The sequence below is a fragment of the Myotis davidii genome, unplaced genomic scaffold (assembly GCF_000327345.1).
Source record: "Myotis davidii unplaced genomic scaffold, ASM32734v1 scaffold53, whole genome shotgun sequence".
Taxonomy (NCBI): Eukaryota; Metazoa; Chordata; class Mammalia; order Chiroptera; family Vespertilionidae; genus Myotis; species Myotis davidii.
The window spans coordinates 6,358,624-6,365,934 of record NW_006286140.1 but is presented as its reverse complement, the minus strand read 5'-3'; positions in this window follow the sequence as shown (position 1 = coordinate 6,365,934).

Below are 7,311 nucleotides of genomic sequence, written 5' to 3'. Positions count from 1 at the left end.
TCACCATGGCTGCAATTCCCAGTCCGGGAGCCTGGCAAGAACCACGCTAGGTTAACCAAAACAAACTGGCCAGAGAAAGCAGGGCTCTTGTGCAATTTTCTTCCTACATCTTCAAAAGTGAGGCTTTCGAAAAAATGCAGCACAAAGTGCCAATTCTTGATTTAAAATCAAAAGAATTAAAGCACCTCTGGGAACCACTCTCAGGCTAATTCTCAGTCTATCGGCTACTACTAGACCAATTAATATGAGGTTTGGAAGAACCGTGCGTTTAACTACCTTGTTTTATTCTTATTTCCAAGATTAAGTTTCCATTTAAGTGAGTTTGTATCTTGATACCATATGTTTATGACAGCATGTTTATGATCGCATAAACAACATTTAAATGTTCCGCATTAGGGAGTCAGAAGCAAACATCATGCTAAAGGCAACAGCTTAACAAAAGCAGGGGTACTGGGTGACTAATCCCAGCAGAGATGGACAAGGGCCTTTTATGAGAGCCAGTCCAGCATGGTGGTTAGAAGCAGAGACGCAAAAGAGCCATTCTGCTGGGTGGGCCCAACTCTTGCCTCCACCACTTTCTAGTAATATGACTTTGGATGTGGTGTTTAAGCTCTCAGTACCTTGGTTTCCTCACCTATCAAACAGAGTTGTTGTGAAGGTTAAACAAATTAACACGTGTAAAGCCTTTAAAGGTATCAGGGTAACACAGTTGATTGAAAAATCTCCCACTTCCAGCCATTTTTTACTCAGAATCTTTTTCTTTCCATTTGCCATAGAAACAGGTGCCACTGCTGACACTGGATGCTCACGAATTTTAAGAGCCTGCCAGGCCCACCACCTTGAGAGCTGTGGGATCAAGACACCTGACTCAGCAGCCCATGTGTGTGCTGTAAGATCATCTGTGTAGAACCATTTAATTTCAAAGTCACACTGAGTCGAACCACAAAGGCAAGAAAATTCCAATTCCAATTAATCCCACTTCTGATATGAAAGAGATTTTATTTTAGAAAGCTTGCTAACTACACAGGATGATGTTTCTCATCCCCATCCCTCAGATAATCACGGGAGCTACATGTGAGCCCCTGCCGAGAACATGTCTCTGACGAGAGCCACTCCAGCAGTAAGCATCCATGGCTTTGCTATCGCTATATTAGGAAGCATGGTGTGGACAGTAGACCAGAACAGTCTGTTCTAGAACCCATATTTATCTAAAAGCGTTGGCAGAATCCATGGGTCAATTTTAAAGTCAGAGCACTGAAAAGGAATGAGCTTTCAAGCCACCGAGGAAACTTCAATGCATGTTACTAACTGAAAGAGCTGATCCGAAAAGGCTACATACTGTATGATTTCAACTGTTTGATACTCTGGAAAAAAAGCAAATTATGGAGAAAGTTAAAAAATCAGAGATTTCTGGGGGCTGCTGGGGGATGGAGGGCAGCGTCTGAATAGATAGAGCACAGAGGATTTCTAGGGCAGTGAAAATACTGTGTGGTGTAACGATGGATAGATGTCATTATACATGTGTCCAAACCACAGAATGTCCAACATCAAGAGTGACCCCTAAAGTCCATAAGTAAACTATGGGCTTTAAGGGATGGAGCTGTGTCACTGTAGATTCAACTATAACAAAAGCAGCCCTCTAGTGCAGGATGTTGATAATGGTGGAAACCATGCATGAAGACAAGGGTATATGGAAAATCTCTTCCTTCTACTCAATTTTGCTGTGAACCTAAAATGGCTCTTAAAAACCAGTTTTGATTAATTTTCTTTTTTTACCTAAGCAAAAACAAACAAGACCCCCTTTCTAACCATACCCCATGTGTTAATTTCCATATAAGGCCTGTCACCACCCCAGAGCAGAACTGGCTACAGGCAGGTCTGAGACTGACCCTGAAGGTTTGGGATGGCTAAAACAAGGTTGCGTTCATGCTGCAAACGCCTTGAGGACAGCTGCCACATTTGGACCATTTTTATTACCCCCAAAACACTTCGCAGCATTTTCTTTGCATGTACTATTTACATGGTTAAAAAAACAAACAAATCTTTTCCCCACTATGCAAACTCACAACATGGGCCCAATGAACACCATTATCATGGAATTCTTGAGACTTAAGTATTCTTTTCAGATTGTATAGGAACCTCATTACAGATTCAAAACAACAGGAAAGTCCAAGTAAACTGACAGGTAAAGGAATGTCTTGAATCTAAAGAAGAGTCCAAGGTATGAGCAAGGGACAAGTGGAGCAGGTGTTCGTCCTGACACACAGGCCCCCACTGACGATGGTTCTACTTAAGATTGTTGTTTTTTTTCTTACTTTATGATGATGACAAAGTGATACACATTCAGTGGCAATCATTCCTTGAGTTCTCAATTGTGATTTTCCTGGGCTAGTGACATGTGGTACAACACTCTCTCGTGATGCTAACAGAGCAGTGAGCAAAGCTCTTGGTCAGCCACACGGTCACGAGGGTCAACCACCGACACTCTACACTGTTCTGTGCTTTTTAGATATTGTGTTTTATGTTTTCACATCTACAACATGCCCATCTGTATCTCCTGGTTCTGGCAATGACTCGAGATGAAACACAAATAACTGCCCAACTGTACGTTAATGCAAGTGTCCTGGTCACGTTTAAGGTAGATGAGGCTAAACCAGTGATGTCGAACCTTTTGAGCCCGGCGTGTCAGCATTTTGAAAAACCCTAACTTAACTCTGGTGCCGTGTCACATATAGAAATTTTTTGATATTTGCAACCATAGTAAAACAAAGATTTATATTTTTGATGTTTATTTTATATATTTAAGTGCCATTTAACAAAGAAAATCAACCAAAAAAAAATGAGTTCGCTTGTCACCTCTGACATGCATGTCATAGGTTTGCCATCACTGGGCTAAACTATAATGTTTGGTAGGTTAGTTGTATTAAATGCACTTTTGACATGATATTTTCAGCTTATGATGGGTTTACTGAGACATACCCCATCATAAACTGAGGAGAATCTGTGTAACTGAGAATTATCAATAAAAGAGCAACAGTAGCACTGCCTTAGCAACTTAGTTCTTGCCTTCAAAAGGCATCAAGAAGAGGGAGAAAATCAGTTCACTAAAGTCAGAATCTCAGTTGGAACAAGTTATTATAAAGCCACCATTAATAATCTAATACTGGAATGGGTCAGATCAATCTCAGTTAGAAAAACAAAGTGTTCCATACCAGACACTTTACCCATCACCTCGTGGAGCTACCACTGGGCTCGGTGATGTGGTCTCTGAGGCCTCTAGGGACGATTCCAGAACACTATACTCACATACTCTGCTCTATGGGAGGGAGGGAACCAATGTTATTGAGCATATTCTGTCTATTACACATGGTTCTGGGCACTTATATTATTCACTCAGTTGTCACCATGTGAGGAGGAATTTATTAGCCCCATTTCTCAGATGAATAAACAGTCCACAAGACTAAGTAAATGGCAAAGCTAGGATTAAGACCGAGTTCATGGCCTTTCTAGTATATTCCTTTAACCCCCATCTAACCTTGCAACCAGAATGACCTATTGAAAATAAATTTCCTATCGTTCTCCTGGTTTAGCATCCTGCCAGGACTTCCTGTTACACTGTAATAAACACCAAATTACTTACTGTCATCTACTGGATATGGCCTATGGTTACCTTTCCTACATTCCATCTCTTCCTTTCTACCCATCGTGAGTTCATAAAACTCATTCCTGCCTCAGAGCAACCACACATGCTGTTCTACGCCAGGAATGTCCCCTCTCACCTGCAGTTCTTTTTCACACCTACCATGAATGTCACCTCCCCTATGAGGCCTTCCCTGACCTCTCCATCCCGAGCTACCCTGTTATTTACTAACAATTTTCCTGTGACACCTATCACACTCTGTCAGTATTGTGGCTTACTGTGTCTGTTGCGTCCACTGTGAGGTCAGCTACACCAGGGCTACGCCAGGTCTGTTCTGCTGGCTACCATCTACCCCATGCCTGGCACATGTAAACACCCCCATCTCTTCCCCACGCTGAGTGCCTCCCAGGCAAGGCTGGGTCACACTCGTACAGGTTCTTTCCCGTTGCACAGTGCTTGGTATGCAGGAGAGGGTGAATGTTGACTGAAGAAACAAACACATGCACAAAAAAACAATCCCAGGACTACACACTGAAAGAATGCGATGTCCCAGACGGCGATTTATGACAGTCATACAGGAAGGGTAGCCTATTCTTATGTGAATGACCGGATTCATTTACTTACCACTGCAGAAAAGTGACTGTTTTGGCTGGTTAACCACTAATTTGAAAGGCCTTTTAATAAAAATTAACTGGCTTGTTCATGGGATTGCTCAAAAGCTCTTAACATCGCAGGTATGGAGTAGGGAAGCTAATTCCCAGTTCTGGGCCTCAGTGGGCATGTGTGTCAGGTGATCTGGCTGGACTGTGTGCTCTCTGGGCCCCGCCTACCTAAAGGTGACAGCATCACTCAGAGAAGAAAGCATTCACACCCCAGGGTGTCTGCATAGGAAGCTCCACCCCCACGCCCCGCACCTCCCTGCCTATCCACTCATCTCAGTACTCTGCTCTGTGTTCCTCTCTGTACCTTTTACCATTTTAAACCACTTTACTTATGTATTAACTGATCTTTCTTTTTCTTCTCCCTTTGCCCCGCCGTCCACCCAGCCTTGCCCCACCCCAGGCTTTTACCACACTATTATCTGTGTTCATAGGTTATGCATATATGCGTATTAGCTCTGTTTTCTGAGATCTGTCAGTTATTTCATGCAACCATGTCTTTGGACTATTTACTTACTTATCTACAGATCTCCCTTGGATCTAATAGTTATAAGAGCTATGAAACAGGGGTTTGGTCTATCTTTTTCTCAGTTGTGTTCCCAGAGCCTAGAAACTCAGGCATAAAAAAAATTCATAAATATCTGTTAAATGAATATAAGAGGTCCTTGGCTCATATCACCGGGTTACTAGTAACATTTGAGACAATGGCTATGTTCCCCACACTAACTCTATTTTTCTGGGTTTGTCTGAAGACCAATCAAATATATATGCAATGTTGTGTCTTTTTCAACAATTACCAATACATGGCCAGTCTTGTGCAAGTCAAGTACACTTAATGCTCCTGAGATAGGGCTATAAGAGAATTTCAAAAGTGATACTGATGTTCAAACCAAGGTGGATTCATATTCAATTTTAGAAAACAAACTAGTAGATTTTAAACTTCCAAAGGGCTCGTGTAGGTTTTACATGGTATCTCAGCCCTCCTGCATCCACAAGAAAACCTGTGGGCACCAGAAATAGATGTTCAGCAGCCCCAGGGGGTCAGCCATGTCTCAACTCCCAATGCATTCACTCTGTTGTACTCACTCCAATATGACCTGCTCTGCTGTCTGGTTTTGCAGCACACAGCAGACAGGACAGCAAAATGCAAGGCTTGGAAGGGAGGCAATAGCAGGGTGGGGTCTCCTGACAGTCCAACACTGTGGCTAGAGACAGGAAGCTGAGAACAACCCAAGCTCCTTTCACCGCACAGAAAATAATGAATCATGATCATGTCCAGCAGCCTCTGGCCTCCCACAGCTTCAGCCAGAGGGGAAAATAGGGCACTGTGGTTAAGAACTAGTGTCTGAAGGAACAGCTCCATTTATCCGGAAAATAAACATGCTAAATACTTATGGATGCAGAAATGTGAGCAGCAGGTACAGCTGAAAAATTTTGTTAGACTAGGAATTATTTTAGATAAAGATTCTAGACAATTTTCAATTGTTTGGTATTGAGCTTCTCTGGTTTTTGGTTTAGTATTTTGATTGAAAAGGTGTAATTAGATGTAGTTTTCATTTCAGTCTCGGTTTCTTTCACATGTTAAGGCCAAGGGAACACAGAACAGAACCAACAGAAGAAAACATACGCTCAACAAGGCACAAAATAAGATCTATCTAATACATTTCCAAATCAGCTGGCTTAAAAAAAAACACAAAAAAACAAGGCCCTGACTGGGTAGCCCAGTTGGTTAGAGTATGATCCCCAAAACATCATAGCCCAGTTGTAGGTTCGGTCCCAGTCAGGGCATATATAAGAATCAACCAATGAATGCATAAATAAAGGGAACAACAAACTGATTTTTCTTTCTCCCCCTCTCCCCACCCCTCTCCCCCCCTCTCTCAAATCAATCAATAAATTAAATAATAATAAAAGAAAAACAAATAAATAAGATCTATCAGTGTCCCTGGCATCTTCATCTCCACTTCTCCCCACTTACTAAAAAGAAGGGGAAGGAAGAAGGGCAGGAGGGAGGAAGGGAAGAACAGACATTGGAAGAACAATCATTTTCATTAGTGTTTTTAAGCACAAAGTCTTTCTCTGCCTGGAGACATTCACAAAGAGGTAATTTTGGTCTGAGCCCTCTTGTTACTCTCCTACTTTTGTGGAATATAATTCCAAGGGCAAGGAATATCTTTTTAAAAGCAGACACCTTATTCTTCTCATCAATTTACAAAAATACTTTTTCACCTTACACACACACACACACATTCTTTGGCCTAAACATTCTGATTTAAATGTTCACATCCTCCCTAAAGATAAAGAGACATATCTAAGGTACTAAAAAATTCCCCTGCAATCCTGAGGTCTAGGTCGAGAACCAAGGTAAACAATGGAAAAAATGTTGATGATGCCTTTCCCAGAGTACTCAGAGGAAGATCACCCCTGCCAGATATACCACAATCAAACATGTTTTTGAAATCTAAATGTCCACAAAGCATGACTGCATAGCAAAGGTTCTGCAGAGAAAGAAAAAGGATCTACCTTTTACTGAAGAATCATTTTTCCCTTTATGGCAATCAACATCAGTTTAAGGGAGCACATTTTCAGGAAAGCTAAACAAATCTCAAGTATCAATAAAGAGTTAATATAGAAAAACACACTCACATTCTCCATGTTATGAAAGAGGAAAAACATACTCAATCAGAGATCTCCTTCCAAAAGTGTCACAGGACAATAATGACACCAGTAACCACTTAGAACAATCTTACTAGAAAACTTTCCTGATCTATCTATATATATATATAAAAGCCTAAGCGACCAGATGACTAGACGACCGGCTGACCAGACGACAGGCTGGTAGCTATGACGTGCACTGACCACTAGGGGGCAGATGCTCAATGCAGGAGCTGCCCCCTGGTGGTCAGTGTGCCCCTACAGTGGGAGCACCGCTCAGCTGATAGGCGTCAGACATGGGGCTGAAGGCTGGGAGAGCAGCTGCTGCGATGCACGAGCCTCCCCCACAGGCACTCC